General features: G+C 36.5%; 1 protein-coding gene across 2 annotated transcripts in view; it reads right to left on the minus strand.

Annotated features, from left to right (window-relative positions):
• The window catches only part of SNTG1 (syntrophin gamma 1), an 852,347-nt gene that overhangs the window by 610,511 nt on the left and 216,664 nt on the right, over window positions 1–25,172 (minus strand). The gene's annotated exons all lie outside the window — the stretch shown is intronic.

The following is a 25,172-nucleotide window of genomic DNA, read 5'->3' on the forward strand; positions in this document are numbered from 1 at the left end:
AAAATTATTGCACATGAACAAAATAGAATTTCTGTTAGTAAGGAAGGAATGAAGTTGAGCAGAATGAGGAGTAATTGTTGGGAGGCAATTAAAAATATCTTTTAAAGTGTGATTTCAAAATGTAATTTCCATGCTAGCCTAATTTTACCTAATTAAAAAAATGGCTTGATAAAATCAATAATATGAATATTAATAAGATGATGATCATCATCTAGATTTATCTTCCATTCCTACCTATGCCCTCTCTAACAGGTTCAAAACGAAGATTAAAAATAGAGTCAAAATATTCCGTGTGTTTCCTTGATTTAGTATATTTTGTTCCTCTGCCTGTCTACTCTCCATATTTTCAAACATTTATACATGAATATCTAAAAAATACAGCTGTAGGATGATAGCTCTAATTATTGAGCCACGGACACTTACTATAAGTCAAGAATAGTAAATATGTATTAACATTTATTATTACGTGTGACGAATGTTGCAAAGCATATTTACTTGAATGTGCTGATTTAATATAAATCCTGAGAGTATAAGCTGGCATCTTCCATTTATATATAGAAAATTCATCTGCAATGAGAATTTACATAATCTGTCCAAGGTTACCAGCTAGTAGATAAAGGGCATGGATTCCAAATAAGACACTGGCTTACACTTCAGCCATGCTTTTAACTGTTGTAAATATGGTATCTCTTTTCATTCACTCAACTTTATGAATGTGATAGTATTAGCTCCATTTCACAGATCAGGAAATGGTGATTCAGAGATATTAAATAATTTGAACAATATCACAGTTATTGATATGTAGAGCTGAGACTCGGCTTAGGTTTGACTGACATTAAAGCCTGTGCCTTTAACTCATTGTTCAAGGAACAGCTAGAATGTTACTCTCTCTATAAACATTCCTAATTCCCCCAACATTCATATGCCTCTTACCCTCCATGGACTACCCCCATACATAGTACTCCATATAAAGGAACTTAGCAAGCCGAAGAATAGGTACTTATCATACCATACAACCAGCATTTAGCATGTATTATGATGGTCACTTGGCACACTGTATGTTGTACTTAGGACACTTTATTATTGAAATTCCACACACCATACAATGGTCACTGACCACAGCATACAAAGGCACTTAGCACACCATGCAATGAGTACTTTCCATGCTGTACAATGGGGACTTAGCACACTACAATGGATACTTTGCACTGTATATGATGAGAACAGCATATCATATGATGGGCACTTAGCACACTATACAATGGTTACCTAGCATGCCATATGGTGGGCACTTAGCACACCTTACCATAGGCACATAGCTTACCATATGACGGGTACTGAGGACACAGTGTACCATACAATGGTACCTTTCTATTAGTTTAGACCAAACGTGAGCCCTGCCACAGCAAGTTTACATGTTATCTTTCTATTCACAGCATCTTGCACAGTACTTAGTACACAGAGTGAGTTTAACAGTAGAGTACTTGAGGTCAGCCCTGTGATATGGTGGTTAAGTTCAGTGTTCTCTGCTTCAGATGCCTGGATTCATGGGTTCAGATCACGGGTATGGACCTACACCATTCATCAGCCATGCTGTGGCAGCAACCCACATATAAGTGGAGGAAGATTGGCACAGATATTCGATCAGGGCTAATTGCCCTCCGCAAAAAAAAAAAAGAAAAAAAGAAAGAAAAAGTAGAGTACTTAGCACAATAGTTATCTTAGTAAATCAAAAGAAACTTTATGCGTTTTTCACAGAAAAATACATATTCTAATACTACATAATTAAACTTACTAGACACTAAATATTTGAGTGATTATTATGTGACTCACACTCATAAATAAAGAAAAAACTGGATGCCTATTTAAGGAAACAAAAAATAAAACAGTGATACTGGACCAAATTACGTTCTCCTTCAGTTTAGTTAACCTTTTTTTAATAATAATAATTAACTCATTTTGAGACTGTTTAGAGGATGGAAAAACAAGAGCTGATGATGTCTGTATTTAGGATTTCATGTGTAATTGTTTCAAATAAGGGTTTAGATTCTTAGTAAGGATTTAATTTCATAGTTAAAGGAAGAAATTGATTACTGAGTTCCTGACATTAAAGGTACATATGCTCGCTCACTAGTCCACCTATCATGCAAATGAGACCTCTATAATTTGCTTTTTATCTCTTTTAAGAATGCTAAGCCAAAAACAAAATATGGCTTTCAAAAATAAGCAGTTGGACTCTTGCATAATGACAACAGCAATCTGAGCCCTTTCAGGTATGGCTATATCAGTAGATAAGTAATAATTTTATAGTATCATTTATGAGACAACACACTATGAAAATAGGATGTTATGTTCAATGGAAGCAATTACATATCAGCAAAAAGAATTTGTAATCCAATTACAAACTCTTTCACAAAGCAAATAGTTAGAAAGTTCTAGGAAATATTTAATCCCACCTTTAAGAATAAATCCTATTCTCATACTTTCTTCATCCTAACACTCCAGTTTTAGCAATAAGCTTAAACATGCAGGGCCAATTTCTTTAGGAATTTGGCAGCAATTTTCCCCATCGCGGCCTAGCATAAATGGAAGGAAGGAAAGTCCCTTGGAAGTAATTTGGAAAGTAAATGAGATAATTTCCTCCCTTATTTATGAATAATTTGAAGCTCTATCAATAATTTATAAGTAGATGATTAAAAATAATGCTTTAATGTCTGTTCCATTCATGTAGTGAGGGCCATTTTGCTTTCAGCATCTTGTGTTTAGATGTCAGTTTTACTAATATGTAGTTTTAATTTTCTAAAATATTTTTTATATTTTTGAAGCATCAGACAAATACTGTCTTACACAGTTTGTAAGAAATTTATAAACAATTATTTGTTACATCCATCCTTTAGCAAAAATGCTATTCACATACTAAGAAGATATTAGGCCTGTCGTAACAAAGTACCACAGACTGGGTAGCTTAAACAATAGAAATTTCTTTGCTCCCAGTTCTAAAGGTTACAATTCTGAAATCAAGGGGCCCATAGGGGAGCCAGCCCTGTGGCCGTGTGGTTAAGTCCATGTGCTCCGCTTCAGCGGCCTGGGGTTTGCAGGTTCTGATCCTGGGCATAGATCTACACACCACTCATCAAGCCATGCTGTGGCAACATCCCACATAGAAGAACTATAAGGATTTACAATTAGAATATAAAACCATGCGCTGAGGCTTTGGGGAGAAAAAAAAAAAAGAAGATTGGTAACAGCTACTAGCTCAGGGCCAAGCTTCCGCACCAAAAAGTATACCTTAAAAAAAAGGTGCCCACAGGGATGATTTCTCCTGAGATCTCTCTTCTTGGTTTGTTGATGGCCATCTTCTCTCTATGTTTTCACAAGGTCTTCCATCTGTGTGTATCTGTGTCCTAATCCCCTCTTCTTATGAGGACACCTGTCATATTGGATTAGGGCCCACCCTAATGAACCATGATGGGCTCATTTTAATTTAGTTACCTCTTTAGAGAATCTATCTCCAAATACAGTCACATTCTGTGATACTGGGGGTTGGAACTTCAACATACGAATTTGGGGAAAATACAATCAGCCCAGAATTGAAGGGATTTTTTCTTATGCTAAGAAAAAGAAACTAAAAATCCTGAGTTATATTTATTCATATCCAATTGTATTGAAAATAAAATGACTTTTGGAATAGTTTTGATTCCAAGCTCTGCTGCATGCTACCTGTGAGGCCTCGGACAAATCATCTAAGAAAGCAAATATGTGGGGACCTTTGAGCATTTTATTTTATTTGTTTGTTTATTTTTTGATGAGGAAGATTGGCACTGAGCTAATATCTGTTTCCAATCTTCTTCTATTTTATGTGTGAGTCGCCACCACAGTATGGCTTGATGAGCAGTGTGTAGCTCCACGTCAGGGATCCGAACTGCAAACCCAGGGCTGCAGAACCAGAGCAGGTGAACCTAACTGCTATGCCACTGGGCTGGCCCCAACCTTTGAGCATTTTAAACTTTGTACTTGAGGGTTACATAGCTATTTGTTATACAAGAGTCCTTATAAGTTACTACTCCATAAAAAGCTGGGTTTCCCAAATACTCTGACTAAAAGTGCTAGGTGTTTGGGTGTGGGTATGTGTTATCAACCATACAGTTTCCAAGACCCCTTCCTAGAGGATTCTGATTCATTGGGTCTTGGAGGGGGCCTAGGACTTGGTGTTTAACAAACATCCTGGTGGTTCTGAACAGGAAAGATTACAAAACCCCGATATACATCCCCTGTCCTCTAGATACTGCTCTCCATTATCTTTCTGTGCCCTTGTTTCCTATATCTGTAAGTGTGCTGTGATAACGTTGAGTCATTGTTGCCATTGTCATTATGATGACCATGACTATCATCATCATGATTATCATATTCATATTTAAGTATTAACCTTGTTTGCCTGAAATCACCTCTTCCTTTGCTTTCCACGATATGACTGTTTCCCAGTAAGAAACAAAACAGTATTTTGGATACACCTAAAAGGTAAATTTTATTCTGAAATGATGTTTCTATGTAAAAATTATGAGAGTTAATTCAGGATTATGATAAGAATCCCAGCAATCTGACATTTCATCATTTATAATATACTTGAGAAAAGATTGCACTTTTGCTTTTTTAATATAAAGAATTCTTTTTTTTCTGCTTTATCTACCCAAACGCCCCCTGTACATAGTTTTATATCTTAGTTGCAGGTCCTTCTAGTTGTGGGATGTGGGACGCCACCTCAACGTGGCCTGACGAGCGGTGCCATGTCTGTGCCCAGGATCCGAACCCTGGGCCGCCACAGCAGAGCGTGCGAACTTAACCACTCAGCCACGGAGCCAGCCCCTAAAGAATTCTTAAATGTCTGATCTCTTTACATTTTTTAGCAGTAGCAAATAAAACTATAAAATATTTTAGCTGAGCTTAACTGTATCATAGTCTTTCTATTGAACAATTGGTTTATCTATTCATCATTAGGAATTCACATAAGACCTGTTCAGCATCCTAGTCTCTCCTTTTTAGGAATACTAAACCCAGCAAACACATTCATTTTCTCAAATTAACTTTCTGACAACTTAAGTATCCATGCTTTTATACATCAATGCAATTGTGTGTTGGAGCATTGAGCAATACAATTATTGATAGTTTTCTTTACGTAAATCTCTGCAATGCCTAGAAAAAATTGGCAAATTGGGTTTTGGATGAGTTTCATGATTTCTTAGAAGTATGTCATTACCATAGCAAATGAATCTAAGATTTTATACTCTAGTGATCTAATTTTCACATTCCTTGTTGATGACTTTATTTTGCCTCATGTTTCCACACACTTCTGTAATCTTTAACACTGATGGAAGTTATGAACTGCTTGACCCCATGGAGTACTTGTGTTTAGCACATAATAGACACTCAACAAATATGTGTTACATAAATGTACTACCATCCCCATTTCATAAGCAAAGATATTAGATTCTCTTCTCTGTTCATTTGGTGTACTGCTCCTGCGGGAGTTCATACAACTCAATTTCCTAGGAGGAGAAGTATTGATACTATATTTTACCATATATATCTTTGGAATCTCTTTACTACTCCTATTCTCCCTTAACTAATCAATAGTGCTTCCAAATGCATCTTCTTCTCCCCATGTCCATGGCCCTCTTCCTGCCCAGGCCACTGTGCCCCCAACCTGGAGTGTGCCAACAATCTCCTCCCTGGTCCTGAGCTTCCAATCTCATCCCTTCCTATAGTTCTTGGTATTGTACCCAGAATGATCTTGCTAACGTATACGTCTAAATGTCATCCTCTACTCAAAAAACTTCAAGCTCTACTAATTGCCTTGAGGATAAAGTCTACACAGCTTAGCACAGTTTCCAAGGCTCTTGGATCTACTTTCTGTTCAGTGCCCAGACTTCCTCTTTCCACTCCCTTTCTGTTCATGCTGGCTTTGCTAACCTATTTTAGTTTCTGAAACGTACCTCACTCTCCATTTTCTTTACCAGTTTGGTACAGGTTAAGAACTTGATACATACTTCCTGACTAAACGACATATGGGGGACAAAATTACAATGGAATCTGAAAATTAAAAGTGTGATTAATAGAAACAGTGGATTCAGAAGAAGAAAACTCTTCATAATTGGAGTCATACTTGTGGTGGTGTTGGTGGTAGTCAGTGATGGTAGCAGTAGTGGTGGTGGTGGTGCTGGTAGTAGTGATAGCAGTAGTTAGTAGTAATGGTAGCAGCTAACTATTTCTTGAATGTTTATTAAGGGTCAGGCATTATTCAGAATCCTTACGAGTATTGATTGATTCACTTTTTTTTCCTTATAATAACCCTGAAAGGTAGGTTCTGTAACTATTACCTTTTGACCAGAAAGAAAACCAAGGCAAAAAGATGCTGAGTAACATGGCCAAGGTTGCACATTTGGTAAAGGGCAGAGGTGCAATCTTAACCCAGGCAGACTGGCTCCAGAGACCATACTCCTAGCTACTATGCCTCTCAAGGTATGATTCTAAATTATCAGGCACAAGACTAATTATGAGCAATCATTAATGAAGAATGAGCAATATTTTTATAATCCTGGAAATTCTGAATCAGATTCACAAAAGTATATAATGCATATCATATCTGAGCATTTCACTCCTGGAAGAGCAAGTATGTTTTTAAGATTAATGAACTTTGAGCTCATATTGTAAGGATTAATATTTTTTGAACATCTACATATTCTGGCTCCTAAATGTACTAAATATGAGCATAAAGCAGCTTGTTTAACTTCCCTCTGCCTCAGTTTCTCATCTGAAATAAGGATATTAAATGGATTTACAGCATAAACTTTTTATATGGCCTGAATTAATACAAGGGCCTAGATAAAAAATGATAAGTAGTTAGCCCAATGTTAGCTATTATTTGTTTACATATTACCTCATTTAATTATCACATTTTTTAGATGAATGAATCAATGTGAAAAGAGATTAAAAGATGTAACTTCAATCACATAAGCAGTGATTAGTTGAACCAGGATTTGAATCATTATTTCTTTAACTCTTAAGTCTTGTGTTCTTGCCACTACACCATACTGTTTTCCTTTGGATTGCAAGGTAACTTCGTGGATCCCATCTGTTCAGATCCTTCCTACCACCACTCACCTCCATTGATCTTGGGAATTGGCTCGTTCCTGCAGCTGCTATGAATGCAGCAGTGCCTCTGAGACTCTTGATTAGACCAAGGAGGCCAATCCCCAACAACATCAACCTCAGTGCTTTCCCGAAATCTTTCAAATTGCAACCGAAGAAGAGAATCAGTCTTCTCTCAGTAGTAGCACTGATAAAATATATAATTGGGCACTTTCACCGGCTATATTTTTCCGCCATGTAGAGAAAGCTAGCAAGAGAGGAAAAAAGGCTAACTCAAGAGATAAAGTCAGGAATAATAAATGGAAAATGATTTCTACCAGTATTTATTTTTTGGTTGCAGATGTTTCTGAGGCCCAGCTGCGTGCTCTATTCCTAGCAGTTTGGGGGTTAAACTCTTCATTAGTTTTCATGAGCAAATATAGTGCCCATGTATTCCTGAGCTAGTTAGAGGTAAAATTCTTTCACTAAACCAGAACATAGTTCATATCTATTCAAGACTAACACACAGAGGTTCTAGATTTCGTTATTCTGTTTCCAACTCTTTTATATTAAGAGCTTATTTTTTGTTTTCAGAATGAACACAATATTATATTTATCTCTTTAGAATGATAACATAAAACTCATATATTCTTGTCAATTGAAAAACTGGCATAAATGGAATTTAAGGATGAAGTTCAATTTTATAAACAATGAAGGAAAAGTAAAAGAAAAAAACTGTTTTTTTCCAAGTAATAAGTTCACAATTTTTCTTTTAAACTTCCCAGGGTTCTCTGGAGGCCATATGGAAGAGGGTGAAGTGGGCTCTTAGTCAGCCTGCTTACACAATCCACTTCTATAATTTGCTAGCTATGTGGTCTTAAGTAAATAAGTAAAATACACTTGCTTCTATTTTCTTATACACAAAGTAGAGATAACAATTGTACCTTCCTTATGGGGATATTGTAAGGATTACATGGGTCTAAATATGCAAAGCATGTAGAGCACTGAGAACAGTAGTTGACAGTTAATAAATCTTAATTCAAGTTATTATTATTTCCTAAATATTAATTTGAAATAAAATATTGGAATTACAATAAATGTAATAAAAAAGCTTAAGAAATAAAATAAACTGTTGCTTCTTGGAGTTGTATTCCCTCCTCTAGCCATTGAAGAGTGATTTCTAAATCTTTGGGTCAGAGCCCGCTGATAATGGACTCCAAGTGGCTAAAACACCTGAATTGCTTGAAAAACTAGGAATTTCCAAGTTGACCAGCAAATCAGCCAATTATATTTTCAAGTTACAGATGTGCAGCCTTTCCTTTTGCTATCAAATGGATTGTTTTTAATCCATAAATTGGAAAAATAGGAAAGCAATAGGGGCTTTATAGTAAACACAAAGTAAAAACAAGGTATATTAAACCTTGTATGGTAGTCAGGGTCTGTTTTCCTTGTCTAGTACCATCATTCACCTAGCTCTTACCAAGTCACAGTGTACTCAGCATGCCCCTGTTTTGCTAATTACAAATCTAATCAGTACTCATTAGATTGCCAGGCGAAACTAAAACATAACCTGATTTCAGACCTAATATTAAAAAGAAAAAAAAATGACTAAGGGAAATGTTACCTTTCTCCTGGTTCCTGAGACTTTTATGTTATTGGTAGATGCTTACTGTTATAGTCCAGTGGCAGCAGTGAGAATCACTAAACTTAGTGATCTACAGAGAGCAACTTTAGCTATTCACTTTCAAAAATTCAGTGAGAGCTATATCTGTGATGCTGAAATTAAAGTGTTTGGAAAAATTATTTAAAAAAAATCAATTTTAGGTTTTTGACAGAAATCCAGCAAAGAGGATTTTGCTGACAGTCATAAGGGCCGGTCTTGTGCCTTACTTTCCTCCATAGCTATTTACCAGTTTACTCTGAGATCTTGGTGCTTTCCAGAGTGAGAATCAAGCACCTTACCTTTTAGTTCTCTATAAGTAAAAGAAGGGAAAATATATCACATACTGATGTTATGAATCAGTCTTAGGTAAGGGGTAATCCTTCCTGTTTTATTTTTCCAGAATGTTCTGAAAATCTGAAGGATGACATACATTTTGATCATACAGTATAAATAAGCTCAACCTGTGTATTTTATGATATGCTGGAATATAATGTTGGAATCTAAAGTTACAATAATAAATTTTATCTATTCTTAGGGTGAATTATTCTCATACTGTAACAAGTCCAAATTATGTGCACATACTCTGGAAATAATGTCTAAAAACGTATTTGAATATTTTTACACATGTGAAACAATGACAAACACTGGTTCTCGTTCAGCTGGCTGATTAGAGCTTTGTCAAGCAGAAAGAATAGAATATGTTGGTTCTAGTATTATTAAAATGTGCTTTACAATACTAACCTTGATGATAAAATTATTAAACATAATATTTTTCATGCTGTGCTGTGCCTCCTTCTCAACTGAGAAAATGAGTCAGCGTAAAAAAATTCTAAGTGTTCAGAATTTCTGGTCTTCTGCATGTAAGATACAAATTTTTCCACTTAATTTAAAGAGCTAAAATATTTCATAACTATGTCACTTATAGTTCTGGAAATTCTTCTGGCAATGGCATAACCAAGTAGATTTCTATGTAAATTTTCAGAATGAATAGAAAAAAACTCAGGAAGTTATTGAAATATGACTTCTGCATCAGCATAGAAATAAGAGCAACAATCACCATAAGCCCCATAGCTAAACGCTCATACAAAATGAGTAAAAATAAAACAGTTTTGGCATATTAACAAACTAACATAAGCAACAAGAGGAAAAGATAGATAAGGTTTTAAAACACAAAACTTCACATAAGGGGGCTGGCCCTGTGGCTGAGTGGTTAAGTTCGCGAGCTCCGCTGCAGGCGGCCCAGTGTTTCGTGGGTTCGAATACTGGGCGTGGACATGGCACTGCTCATCAAACCACGCTGAGGCAGTATCTCACATGCCACAACTAGGAAGACCCACAACAAAGAATATACAACTATGTACCGGGAGGCTTTGGAGAGAAAAAGGAAAAAAATAAAATCTTAAAAAAAAAAAAAAAAAAAACTTCACAGAAGCATGCATCCAATGGGAATGCTAAGTAAATGCTAAGAGCGTATATATTCAAATTTCTTACAAATTTTTAAACTAAGAATGAGGTGGGCTATCATTCAGGATGTAGAAGTAGTTCAGAATTTTATCCTATGTATATAAAGTCCTTACCAACTCAAAGTCAATATTACTCAAAAATTGCAATTAAAGTAAACAAAAGGACAAGTTAAGAGTCACAGAAATAAAAGATCTGAACATCGAGTTGGGGAAAAGCCAGAGCCAGGGAGAGGTCAGGAAAACAACAATTTTATGCTAAAACTGATATTTGAAGTATAAGTCAATCTAATCTTTTTGATCTGCAAATGAGGAAACATGTTAGAGCCAGAGATGTCTGAGGAAATGCTACTTCATAGAGTCATGGAAAGTGTTATATTAAGTAGTAAAAAGTCATTTGTAAAGTGTAAAATGCTAGAGTGTGTTAGTTATAATTGTTCAGATCACGAGGTCTGGAATCCAAGATCTTAAATTTGATTATTTGTTAGCAATTAGAATTCACTAATGTCTGTCTACGTGGTATTTTTTTTTAATGTGAAATAGGGATAAAAGTGGAACTTGTCTCTTCTGCACACTCAACTTTGGCCCAGGTTTGTGGGTTTGGATCCTGGCCATGGACCTACTCCACTCACCAGCCATGCTGTGGAGGGGTCCCACATACAAAAAAATAGAGGAAGATTGGCACAGATGTTAGCTCAGGGCTAATCTTCCTCAAGCAAAAAAAAGAGGAGGATTGTCAATGGATGTTAGCTCAGGGAAAACCTTCCTTGACAAAAAAAAAAAAAGGAAAAAACATGGAACTTATATGAGGTGAAATAAAAAGACATGTGAACACACTTAATACAGTGCCATGAGCGTGGTAAATACTTAAAAAATGCTTTTAATGCTGCACTGTGGCATATTTTACATGACCACAGACCTAGGCCAGGATGATTGATACCTGATTCCTTTTGAACCAAAATTCTGTGCAGTGAGTATGCTTGGCTATAAGCAATTATATCTAGACCAATAGTTTCCAAATAGTACAGGAAATTGGAGCCCAGAAGGATGGATGGCATGCCTAGAGGCACACTTTCTTGCTACTGGGGAGGACTAGAGTTCACACCTTCTCGTGTTAATTTGGGCTTTTAAAATGTTTCCCATTTTGACCATTGCATAAGTACAGCATGAAGAATATTCAAAGATAATTTATTCAAGCATGGGTTATACACAAAGCCATTGCAGCCTTGTTGTTTAGTTTCATAAATAATTCTCACTAGTCAACTGTGTCAAGGAAGATGGCACAGTCATAAGGCAAGGTGGGGCATTAGGCAAGACCATTCATGAATGCCTGGGTTCTTTCAGCATTAGCAGATATATTAATATCTTAAATCTCTTGGTAATTCAATCACTAAATGATTTTACATATGTGAACAAGTTTCAAATGTTGAAAAGTACTAAGTAAATATGATATTTTAGAAGAAAATCATTTTGAAAGTCACACTCATTCTTATCCAGAACAGAACAATGCAGACTCACTTTTCCTTGCTTTTTCTCTTTAAATAAAACTAAATATCCTGAAAATTATTCAATAGGATACGATAAAAGGGCTCAGAACTCTAGGGGGAAAAAAAGAAGATGAAGTGTCCAGAAAATTCAGGGTTCTAGGAAAAACAATATAGTGAATTTGCAGCATTTTCTTTATTTCTCACATATGGTGGACTGGGTGTCCAAGAGATCTACAGGAATTGCCAAAAGAAGAAGACAAACCTCTGTCTCTAGACAAAGGACCGGGAAAGGGACGTTCAACAAACACCTGGCAGGAATCCCATCATTCACTGGGGCTCTGGAAGTGGTCCCATCCCTGGGAGAAGAACAGCAGTGAAGCCCCTGCTGCCCTGCCCCAATTTAAAACTGGCCCAGTGGTTGGTCTAATCTACGGGCATCATGGAAGACCTGGCTGCCCACACCTCCATGCCAGAAATAGGGCACTGGCAACGATCTGTTCATCAGCATCAATGCCAGCAGTGAAAATTTGACTATCCTAGCCACAACTGGGGCACTAGTGGATGGTCTCATCTACTGTTGGCAGCAATAGCAGCAATCCACTCAGTGCATAAAAAAGACCTAGCCAAGGGGTGACGTCAGCAACATGGTGAAGTGAGCTGTTCCTTTTGTCTCTCCCTCTTCGAACTACAACTAAATGGTCATTCATCGATCAGCAGAGGATACCCAGGTGGCACAGCAGGATGCCTGAGAGACCCATGATGCTATACATCTGAAGGTGGATGGGTTACCTCTGGGGAGGTGGTGGAGCTAGGTGAGCACTCTCCCCCAGGCAGCCCAGTACCCACATCTGACAGCTCTTCCAGCTGAAGCATTCATAACATCACTGCAGCCTCAAGGATGGCCATGCACCCCAGCATGACTGCGGAAACATGTGATGGCAGCTTGGAGCCCCCACGTGATCGCTTCCCCATCCAGTGGGAAAGTCCACAGGGCCACAAAGTCCACAAGGAGTGGCTCAGGCTCAGACCCAGTGGGGAGGCCCTGCCCACCAAGCACAAAGGCTGGTATAACATAGGAGCAAATGGTGGCAGAGCTACTAGCTTTGAATGCCCATAATACTGTTGCAGTCCTGAAGTTGGGAGTGCAACTTGGCAAGACTGTGGGAGCAGGCAGCAGCAACTTTGAGCCCCTGTGTGATCACTCTCTGGTCTAGTGGGAATACCCACAGTCCCACCACACTCCAAGGGAGTGGCTCTGGCTTGGACCCTGTGGAGAGACTATGTCTACCAAGCACAACAGCTATGCAACCTAGGAGCAGACAGAGGTGTATCTGCAGCCCAGAAAAGTGAGCTCCCAGCTGCTGCAAATGCCCACCATACCACTGTGGCTCCAAAGCAGGGAATGCAACTCAGTTGGACTGTGGGACCAGGCAGCAGCAGCACTGAGCCCCCAAGTGATCAGTCTCTCGATCAGTGGGAGAGTCCACAGTCCCACAACAGTCTTAAGGAGTGACTCTGGGAAGGACCCAATGGGGAGGTCACACACACAAAGCATAAAAGCTGGTACAACCTAGGATCAGATGGCAGCGGAGCTGTGAGTCCAGGAGAACAAGCTCCCAGCTGTTGCAAATGCCCGCAGTACCACTGCAGTCCTGAAGGGAGGAGTGCATCTGGGCAGGACTGTGGGAGCAGGTTTCAGCAGCCCAGAGCCCCTCTGTGATTGCTTTCCCATTTGATGGGAGACCCCACAGGGCCACTGTGATCCCATGGAGTGGCCCACGGTTGGACAGGCACAGCTGATGGGGGTCCTGGTGGGCTTAGATTACAGAGCTCCTACACCCTGTGATGGAAATAGTATCTCTATGTGGAGGCACAAATACACAACATAAAGCAGTATGAAAAAATATATTAAATCCCCAGACCAGAAGGACAATGACAAGTACCCAGAGATCAATCCTGAAGGCACAGAAATTTATAATCTAAATGACAGAGCTATCATAAAAAACTCAATGAGTTAAAAGAAAATACACATAGACAATCCAATGAAATCAGGAGCAAATTTAATGAACAGAGGGAATTCTTCACAAAAGTGATTGAAACTATAAAGAAGCACCAATCAGAAACATTGGAGATGAAAAACACAATGGATGACATAAAGAAAAATCTGAACTCCCTGAACAATAGAGCTAATATTATGGATGAATGAATCAGCAGTCTTGAGGACAAAAATATAGAAATGCTTCAGATGGAGGAGGAGAGAAAACTAGACTAAAAAGAAATGAATAAATTCTCTGGGAAATATCTCACACAATTAGGAAAAGCAACAAAAGAATTATAGCTATTCAAGAGGGAGAAGAGAAGGATAATGGAGCAGAAAATTTGTTCAAAGAAATAATATCTGAGGACTTCCCAAACCAGGGGAAGAAACTGGAAATACAATTGATAGAAACCAATAGATTCCCAAACTATATTAGTATAAAAAGACCTTCTCCAAGGCATATAGTAATAAAGCTGGAAAAAGTCAATTATGAAGAAAAAATATAAAGGGCAGCAAGGCAGAATAAAATAACTTAAAAAGAAATCCTGGGGCTGGCCCCGTGGCTGAGTGGTTAAGTTCACGTGCTCTGCTGCAGGCGGCCCAGTGTTTCTTTGGTTTGAATCCTGGGTGCGGACATGCCACTGCTCATCAAACCACGCTGAGGCAGCGTCCCACATACCACAACTAGAAGGACCCACAACAAAGAATATACAACTATGTACCAGAGGGGCTTTGGGGAGAAAAAGGAAAAAATAAAATCTTTAAAAAAAAAAATCCCTGTCAGGATTTCAGCAGATTTCTCAGCAGAAATCTTAAAGGCTAGGAGAGAGTAGAATGATATATTCAAAATTCTGAAAGACTAACACTTTCAGCCAAGAATACTCTATCTCGCAAAAATATCCTTCACATATTATGAAGAAATAAAAATTTTCCCAGATAAACAAAAGCTAAGGGAGTTAATCACCACAATACTGTTCCTACAAGAAATCCTCAAAATGGCCCTCATACCTAAAAAAATAAAGGGGTTACAAAACCCTAAACAAGGAGATAGATAGACAAAAATCAGAAAATTGCAGCTCTCTATCAGAACAGGTTATCAAACACTTAATTATAACATTAAAGATAAAGGGAAAGAAAACACCAAAAATAAATATAATCCTGTTATTTTAACCACAAACTTACAACACAAGATGGAATAAGATGTGACAATAACAACTTAGAAAGGGAAGAGGAAAGGGATGGAAGTGGCTTAGTCTAAGCAAAAGAGATTATCAGAAAATGAACTATTTCATCTATGAGGTTTTTTACATAGACCTATGGCAACCACTAAACAAATAATTGGAACAGAGCCACAAAGGATAAATAAGGAGAAAACTAAGAAAACAAGCATAGAAAACTACATAACTGTATTCATAGTCCAAAATATATGGGATGAGAAACAAAGGAAATGCCGAAGAACCAGAAAACAAGTGAGAAAATGACAAAACTAAACCCTCATATATCAATAACCACTCTAAGTGTAAATGGATTGAACTCTCTAATCAAAAGACACAGAGTGGCAGGAAGGATTAAAAAACAAGACCCAAAAATATGCTGCCTCCAGGAAAGACATCTCAACTCCGAAGGCAAACACAGGCTCAGAGTGAAGGGATGGAAGAAGATACTCCAAGCTAATGTCAAACAAAAGAAAGCAGGTATTGCCATACTTATATCAGACAAAGTAGACTTCAAGATAAAAAAGATAAAGAAGGACAAAGAGCAGCAGTATGTAATGATAAAAGGGGCATTCCAGCAAGAAGACATGACACATAAATATTTATGCACCCAACAGAGAAGCACCAAAATACATAAAGCAACTACTTACAAATCTAAAATGAGATATTAACAAGAACACAATAATAGTAGGGGACATCAACACTCCACTGACACCAATGGACAGATCATCCAGACAGAAAGTCAACAAAGAAATTTTGGAATGGAACAAAAAACTAGACCAGATGAACTTAATAAATACATATAAAACACTCCATCCAAAAGCAACAGATTACACATTCTTCTCAAGTGCACATGGAACATTCTCAAACATAGACCATATGTTGGGAAAGAAGGCAAGCCTCAATAAACTTAAGAAGACTGAAATATTATCAAGCTTTTTTTCTGACAATAACACTATGAAACTAGAAATCAACTAAAGGAAAAAGCCTGGAAAGGGACTAAGATGTAGAGACTAAACAACAGGCTAATGAACAATCAGTGGATCACTGAAGAAATTAAAGGAAAAACTAAAAATATCTGGAGACAAATGAAAGTGAAAACACATCATACCAACTCATTTTGGATGCAGCAACAGCAGTTCTAAGAGGGAAATTTATTGCAATAATACAGGCTCACCTTAACAAACACAAAAAATCGCAAATGAGCAATCTGAAACTACACCTAACAGAATTAGAAAAAGAACAACAAACAAAGGACAAAGTCAGTAGAAGGAAGGAAATAATAAAAATTTGAGCAGAAATAGATGAAATTGAAACAAAAAAGACAGTAGAAAGGATCAATGAAAACAGAGTTGGTTCTTTGAGAAGATAAACAAAATTGATAAACCCTTAGACAGACTCACTAAGAAGAAAAGAGAGAAGGCTCAAGTAAATAAAATTAGAAATGAAAGAAGATAAATAACAATGGATACCACAGAAAGACAAAGGATTATAAGAGAATACTGCGAAAAGCTATATGCCAACAACCTGGACAATCTAGATGAAATGGATAAATTCTTAGACTCTTACAACCTCCCAAAGATGAGTCAAGAAGAAATAGAGGGGCCAGCCGCATGGCCAAGTAGTTAAGTTTGCATACTCCGCTTTGGTGGCCCAGGGTTTCGCTGGTGCAGATCCTGGGGCAGACATGGTGCCACTCATCAGGCCATGCTGAAGCGGTGTCCCACATGCCACAACTAGAAGGAGCCACAATTAAAATATACAACTATGTACTAGGGGGATTTGGGGAGAAAAAGTATGAGAAAAAAAAGAAGATTGGCGACAATTGTTACCTCAGGTGCCAATCTTTAAAAAAAAGAACAAATAGAAAATCTGAACAGACCAGTCACAAGTAAAGACATTGAAAAAGTAATCAAAAATCGCCCAAAAAATAAAAGTCCAGAGAATGCTACCAAAAATTCAAAGAAGACTTATTACCTATCTTTCTGAAATTATTACAAAAAATTGAGGAAGACAGAACACTACCTAACACATTCTACAAGGCCAACATCACCTGATATCAAAGCCAGACAAGGACAACACAAAGAAGGAAAATTATAGGCCAATATCACTGATGAATATAGATGCCAAAAGCCTCTACAAAATATTGGCAAACCAAATACATCAATACATTAAAAAGATCATACACCATGCTCAAGTGGAATTTATACCATGGACACAGGGATGGTTCAACATCTGCAAATAAATTAATGTGATGTACCACATGGACAAAACAAGTAACAAAAACCACATGATCATCTCAATAGATGCAGAGAAAGCATTTGGCAGGATCTAACATCCATTTATGATAAAAATTCTCAATAAAATGGGCATAGAAGGAAAAACCACAACACAATAAAGGCCACACATGACAAACCCACCGCCAACATCATACTCAATGGGGGGAAACTGAAAACCATCCCTCTGAAAACAGGAACAAGACAAGGATGCCCACTCTCATCGGTCTTATTCAATATACTACTGGAAGTTTGGGTCAGAGCAATTAGTCAAGAAAAAGAAATAAAAGGAATCCAAATGAGCAGAGAAGAAGTGAACTCTTGCTGCTTGCAGATGCCATGCTTTTATATATAGAAAACCCTAAAGAATCCATAGGAAAACTATTAGAAATAATCAACAATTACAGCAAAGTTCCAGGGAACAAAATCAACTTACAAAAGTCAGTTGCATTTCTACAATTGAATAACAAACTAACAGAAAGAGAAGTGAAGAATACAATCCCATTTACAATTTCAGCAAAAAGAATAAAATATCTTGGAATAAATTTAATGAAGGAGGTGAAAGACCTATACAATGAAAACTATAAGAAATGGTTGAAAGAAATTGATGTTGCCTTAAAGAAATGGAAAGATATTCCATGCACATGGATTGGAAGAATAAATATAGTTAAAATGTCCATACTACCAAAAGCAATCTACAGAGTCAATGCAATCCCAATCAGAATTGCAATGACATTTTTCACAGAAATAGAAAAAAGAATTCTACTCATATGGGGCAACAAAAGACCCCAAATAGTTAAAGCAATCCTGAGAATAAAGAACAAAGCTGGAAGCATCACAATCCCTGACTTTGTATGACTAGAAAGCCATAGTGATCAAAACAGCATGGTACTGGTACAAAAACAGGCACACAGATCAATGGAACAGAATTGAAAGCCCAGAAATAACACCACACATCTGCAGACAGCTAATCTTTGACACAGATGCTAAGAACATACAATGGAGAAAGGAAAGTCTCTTCAATAATTGGTGTGGGGAAAACTGGGCAGCCACATGCAAAAGAATGAAAGTGGACCATTATCTTATGCCATACACAAAAATAAACTCAAAATGGATCAAAGACTTAAAGGTAAGACCTGAAACGATAACATTTCTAGAAGAAAATATAGGCTGTACACTCTTTGATATCAGTCTTAAAAGGGTCGTTTCGAATACCATGTCTACTTGAACAAGGAAAACAAAAGAAAAAATAAACAATTGGGACTTCATCAGACTAAAGAGCTTCTGTAAGGCAAGGGAAATCAGGGTCCAAAGGAAAAGACAACCCACCAATTGGGAGAAAATATTTGCAAATCATATATCTGACAAGGTGTTTATCTCCACAATATACAAAGAACTCACATAACTCAAAAAAACAAACAACCAAACAACCCAATCAAAAAATTGGCAGAGGATATGAACAGATATTTCTCCAAAGAAGATGTATAGATGGCCAATAGGTACATGAGGAGATGTTCAACATCACTAATCATCATGGAAATGCAAATCAAAACTACACTAAGCTATCACCTTATACCTGTTAGAATGGCTATAATCACCAAGACAAAACATAACCAAATGTTGGAGAGGTTGTGGAGAAAAGGGAACCATAATACACTGCTGGTGGGAATGCAAGCTGGTTAGCCACTATGGAAAATACTATGGAGATTTCTCAAAAAATTAAAAATAGAAATACCATATGACCCAGCCATCCCACTACTGGGTATTTATCCAAAGAACTTGAAATTAAACAATTCAAGAAAACTTATGCACCCTTATATTCATTGCAGCATTATTCACAATAGCCAAGATGTGGAAGCAACCCAAGTGCCCATCAACTGATGATTGGATAAAGAAGACATGGTATATTTTATACAATGGATTATTACTCAGCCTTAAAAAAAAGACAGCATTGTCCCATTTGCAACATCATGGATGGGCCTTGAGGGCATTATGTTAAGTGAGATAAGCCACACAGAGAAAGACAAGCACCATGTGATTTCACTCATATGTGGAAGATAAACACACAAAGAGAACTGTTTAGTGGTTACCAGGGGGAAGGGATTGGGGTGTGGGCACAAAATGTGAAGGGGCACCCTTATATTGTGACTGACAAATAATAATTTACAACTGAAATTTCACAATCTTGTAAACTATCAATAAAGAAAAAGACCTAGTCAAGTCACTTCTGTCCCCTCCCTAACTTCAGAAAGTTGCCCAGCAAACACAGGTGGCTTCAAAAGTACCATGCACCTCTGTAGAGGGCACCTGCAGGGATTGAGACAAAGACATAGAAAAAAATTTGCTAAATGAAGCAGACCAAAATAGCATTGGTGTTGGAGGCTCAGAAAACTAAACAGACATTGGAAGTACAGCTGACAAAAGTGAAAAAGAACCTAAATGCTAAACATAAACCGTGTGACTGCCCACTAAATTACAAGTTTAAATACTATTGAGAGTCTCTTAACACCATAACCAAAAATACCCAGAGAAATATACAAAGAAAGTAAGATCAAAGTAAGATACAAGAAAGCCAAAATTTCAATCAACTGATGTCAACGTCAAGATGAATGAAAAGTCAGAATTATCTGACAAGGAATTGAAAATAACTTTCATGAAATGCTTAAACAGTCAATTACAAATTGTCTTGAAACAACTAAAAAAAATAGAAAATAGAGATCGAAGCTGTAAAAAAGAGCTAATAAGAAAGTATTGAAATGAAAAATAAAATCACTAAAACTAAAAACTTGTTGAACGGACTCATGAGTAACAGCATATGACAAAAGATACTTTCTAAACAACTGAGAGAAAATAGACTGAACAGAACTTCAGAGGTCTGTGGGAAACAACGAAAGATATACGTACTGTTAGAATCCCAGGAGAGGAGAAAGAGTGTGGAATTGAAAAAGCATTCAAGGGAATAATGCCTGAAAACTTTTCAAATTTGGCAATAGACATCTATGATTCCAGAAGTTGAGAGAATTTCAAAAAAGAAAAATCAAAATAAGTTCACACCATAGCAGATCATAAATAAATTTCTGAAAACTAAAGATAAAGAAAAATCTTAAAAACTGTTAAAAAGAAATGATGCATTACCTATAAAGGAACACAATTCAAATGACAGAAAATTTCTCATCTGAAATCATGGAGGACAGATGGAAATGACGCAACACTTTTAAAGTGCTGAAAGAAAAAGTTGTTGATACCAAATTTTCTGCAAGAAATAAAGACATTCTCAAACAGAGGAAAATTAAGAGAATTCATTGCTGGCAGAACTACCGTTAAGGAGTGACCAAGGGAAGCTCTCCAAACAAAATGAAAATAACATAAAAGAAGATTGGGAACTTCAGAAAGACTAATAAAATAATGGGTAAAAATAAAAGTAAATATAATAGGCTATCATTTCTTGAGTGTTTATAATCATATTGTAAGGTCAAAGCAAAGGTTACAATGGACGGCACTTAATGTGATACAGGAAGATGTGGACGTTAAGAGGACCTAATTCTGAGTGATAAAACGTTGACACCAGTAAGCTGTGATAAATTATATATATATATATATAGTAACACTTATTACAACCACTAAGAAAAATATGCAAAGCAATAAACTCAAAAATATTATAAATAATTCAAAATGGAACGCTAAGAAAACTTTCAAGTTTTCTTTACTTTCTTTTTCTTCTAAGTAACCTAGAGTAAGGCAAGAAAATAGAGGAACAAGAAGCAGAGAGAACAAAGGGAAAATGAATAATAAATTGAAAAAGTTGTCATAAAATGTCAATATTATTGTAAATACAAATGTTCTAAATATATCAATTCTAAGAGATTGGCAGAATGGATTAAAAAAGGCAACATTCTATGAGAAAATCTCTTCAAACATAGCAATATAGGTACGTTGAATGTGAAAAGATTGAAAAGAAATATCTTGCAAATGTTAATTTTAAAAAATCAGAAATGGCTGTAAAATAAATTAGACTTCAGAGTAAAGAAAATTTACTAGTAAAAAAGATGAGGATTATATAATGATAAAAGAATCAATCCACCAAGATGATGTAGCATTCCCAAATGTGTTTATCTCAATGAACAGAGTTTGAAGATTCAAGTAGCAAAAACTGATAGAGCTGAAGGAGAAACTGAGTCATCCATGATTATGTTGGGACTTCAGCACCTCAGCAGTTTGACAGAACTACTAGACAAAAAAAAGCAAGGATATAGAAGAACTGAACAACACCATCAACTAACACGAGCATTGTAGAAGAGACACCCAATAACATCAGATTAAGCATTCTTCTCAAGTGGCAATGGAACATTTACCAAAATAATATATATTCTAGGTAAAAAATCTAACCTTAAGAAATTTAAAGAATTGAAATCACACAGAATATGGTCTGAGTCATAATGATAATAACTTCCCTGCAAAGACCTTCCAGGATCTTAACGCTCTCGCTCATGTTATAAAATTGCATTTGTGGCACAATCCAATCAACATTTCCTCCAATCTTACACATAATCAGAGGAATTTTGCAGAAGAATATCAGAAAAGTAAACTCCCTTGTTTCACTTTAAATTCATGATCTCAAACATGATCTTTCATCATAAGCCTTATACATTTTCAGTTAAATTTACTTTTAAGTATTTTCAGCATATTTTTCACTATTGGGAATGAATTCATTCTTTCACTGTTTATTGTAATATAAGGAAAATCTATTGGTTTTTTATATTTATTATTTGGATAGCTAGCATCGAATTTTCTAAAATAACCCCAGTTGCTTTTAGTTGAATCTTTGATTTTCTAGGTATGCAATAATGTAGATGAAAATAAGTTATTGTATCTCTTATCCAACATAGTGTTGTTTGTATTCTTGGGTGACCGTCACTAGTCAGCATCTCTAAAATAATCCAATACTTACCCATAGTGGAGATAGCACTCTGACCTGAGTTATACTAACTTTAATAATAGCTTCATTAGTGTTTTAACATTTAATGTATTTGTTATTTGCTTTAGGAAAACAGCATTGCAATGTCTAAGTACTTTCAACCTTTTCCTAATTTATTTGTCTTTAAAAGAAATGGTCATTTAATGTTATCAAATGTCATTTTGGTGGAGAGTTAGGATTTTTTTCTGTTATAATAAAATAAATAATAAAAAACAATATACATAAAATTGAACCATGCATGCATACTTTAAATCAAATATTTTGTTAAGATGTATCATCATTTTGCTATATATTTTGATTTTATAACTAGTGTTTTAATTAAGATTTTTGTGTCTAATGCTTCATTTTATGATATTGTATTAACTCTATGGTTTGGAGATTACATTAAGTTTACTCTTTTTTCTCTATTTTAATATGTTTAGAATTGAGCCATCTATGCATGCCTCTCTGGTTTGCTATATTATTCTTTTGGTATAAGCTTAGATTCAATTTACTAGAATTATATTTAAAATGATTATATCTATACTCAAGTCAAATTTATTTACAGTCATATCTTAATAACATTTTCATATGAAATATATGCCACTATCTTTTCTGTAATCTCTAATTCTTTGAATGTTGAACTGATCATCTGTTCTCTGAAGGTTAACACTTGTCTTTTGTATTTGACCCTTTTTCCAGTATTATTGCATTATTCTAATTTTCTACCTCATTGCAATGGAATTTGATAAATCATAATTTTCTTAAAATGATCTATATTATTTCTTAAATTTATTTCCATAGAGTTACCTGTGTTATGACTATAAGGTTTTGGCCTAAAGGATTGCTTTTTTAATATTTTCTCATGTGAATTCTTTCATTCTAAACCTTGGAAACTTTCTTTTCTTCATAGCCTCACTTTTTTTTTCTGATTTCTTCTTTCCTTCTTTTTTTTTTAAAATTTTTTCATTTATTTGGTATTTTTTGAGGAAGATTAGCCCTGAGCTAACTGCTGCCAATCCTCCTCTTTTGCTGAGGAAGATGGGCCCTGAGCCAACATCTGTGCCCATCTTCCTCTACTTTATATGTGGGATGCCTACCACAGCATGGCGTTCCAAGCAGTGCCATGTCCCCATCTAGGATCCAAACTGGGAACCCCGAGCCCCTGAAATGGAACGTGTGCACTTAACCACTGTGCCACTGGGCTGGCCTCTCCTTCATTTTTTTTTTATTTTCCATTTCAACTCCTATTATTTGATAATGGAGTTCTCCACCATGTCCCATTTATTACTTATGATTTCCATATTCTGGGATTTCTTTCCTTGGAACTATGGTAGATATCTTCCACTGGGTCCCGGCAAATACTAATGCAGTTCACTGATGGTCATCTTTTTCTTTTTTTGTTAAAGTTTTAACCCGGGGGAGGGATGGAAAGTGTATTAATCTGCTTTGTTATTAGCACTGCCAAGTCAATTCTGAACCTGTAAACAGCAGAGCAGAACCATGCCCAGTCTTTCTGCTCTACCCTCTCACCTTCCTACACTATATCAGACAACGTTTCACTGTTAATCATAGGGTTTTCATGGCCAATTTTTTTGAAAGGGGTGTCCCAGTCCTTCTTCCTAGTCTGTCTTCTGGAAGCTCCATTGAAACCTGTCCACCATGGGTGTTCCTGCTGGTAATTGAATTACTGATGGCATAGCTTTCAGTGTCACAGCAACATACAGCCACCACAGTATTTCCCCCCACAGATGGATGGTGTGGTTAACCAACCAGGAAACAAACACAGGCTATGGTAGTGAGAGTGCTGAATCTTAACCACTAGACCACCAGGGCTGGCCACATTACTGTGCTAGGATGGCCAGAACAAAATACCATAGACTGTCTGACTTGAACAACAGAAATTTTGTTTATTTTCTCACATTTCTGGAGGCTAGAAGGTCAAATCAAGGTACCATCAGGTTTAGTTTCTGGTGACTTCTCACCAAGTCTTCACATGGGTTTTCTTCCTGTGTACAAGAATTGAGGTAGAGTGAGATCTCTAATGTCTCTTCTCATATGGAAAATAACCTTAGGGATTAGGGCCTCACCCTTGTAGCCTCATTTAACCTTAAATACCCCGTTAAAGGTCCTACCTACAAATACCATCACATTAGGGGTGAAGGCTTCCACACTTTAGGGGAGGACAGACTTCAGTGTATAGCAGGGGGCTACAGTAGTTTACTGAGGAGGTGAATCTAAAAAGCAAATGTGAGGGAGCTTGGAGAGTAAGAAAGGAAAAGAAAAAAAATCAATACTAAGGTGTATTTATTAGCATTGGTACTATAACTAACAGAGTTAATTCTTCCAGGAGTCCTGAGATGATGCTGAATTCCTTCCTAAAAAATCTCTGTGAAGCAGACACTGTCAAACTACAATCTGTGGGTAAGGTTGCAAAATAAAATACAAGATACTCAGTTAACTTTGATCTTCATATAAATAACAAATAACCAATTAGGACATACTTATGCTAAAAAAAATTAATTGCTATTTATCTGAAATTCCAATGTAAGTAAGTGTCCTGCATTTTTATATATAAATATGGCAACCCTACCCATTGGCCACATTTAGCCAATGGCCTGTTTTTGTAGATAAAGCATTAAGTTTTATTGGAACAAAGCTACATTCATTCATTTGTGTATTGTGTATGGCTGTTTTTGCACTGCAGTGGTATTATTGAGTAATCACAACAAAGACTGTAAGCCAGCAAAGGCTAAAATATTTGCTAACTGTCTGTTAACTGAAAAAGTTTGTAGACTCAGGGTTTAAAGAAGAAGAAGCCCATCTCCCATTAGTTGAAGTTGGTTTTATGAGCTTAATCCTCCCGCCCCTCCACTGCTCTTCCAGGTCTATGTGCCTGCAGGAGGATTAAGATGTGCTCAGTATTGGACAAGCAAAAACGTTGAAAGGTAAATA

The sequence above is a fragment of the Equus asinus genome, chromosome 12, assembly GCF_041296235.1.
Source record: "Equus asinus isolate D_3611 breed Donkey chromosome 12, EquAss-T2T_v2, whole genome shotgun sequence".
In the NCBI taxonomy this organism is placed as follows: Eukaryota; Metazoa; Chordata; class Mammalia; order Perissodactyla; family Equidae; genus Equus; species Equus asinus.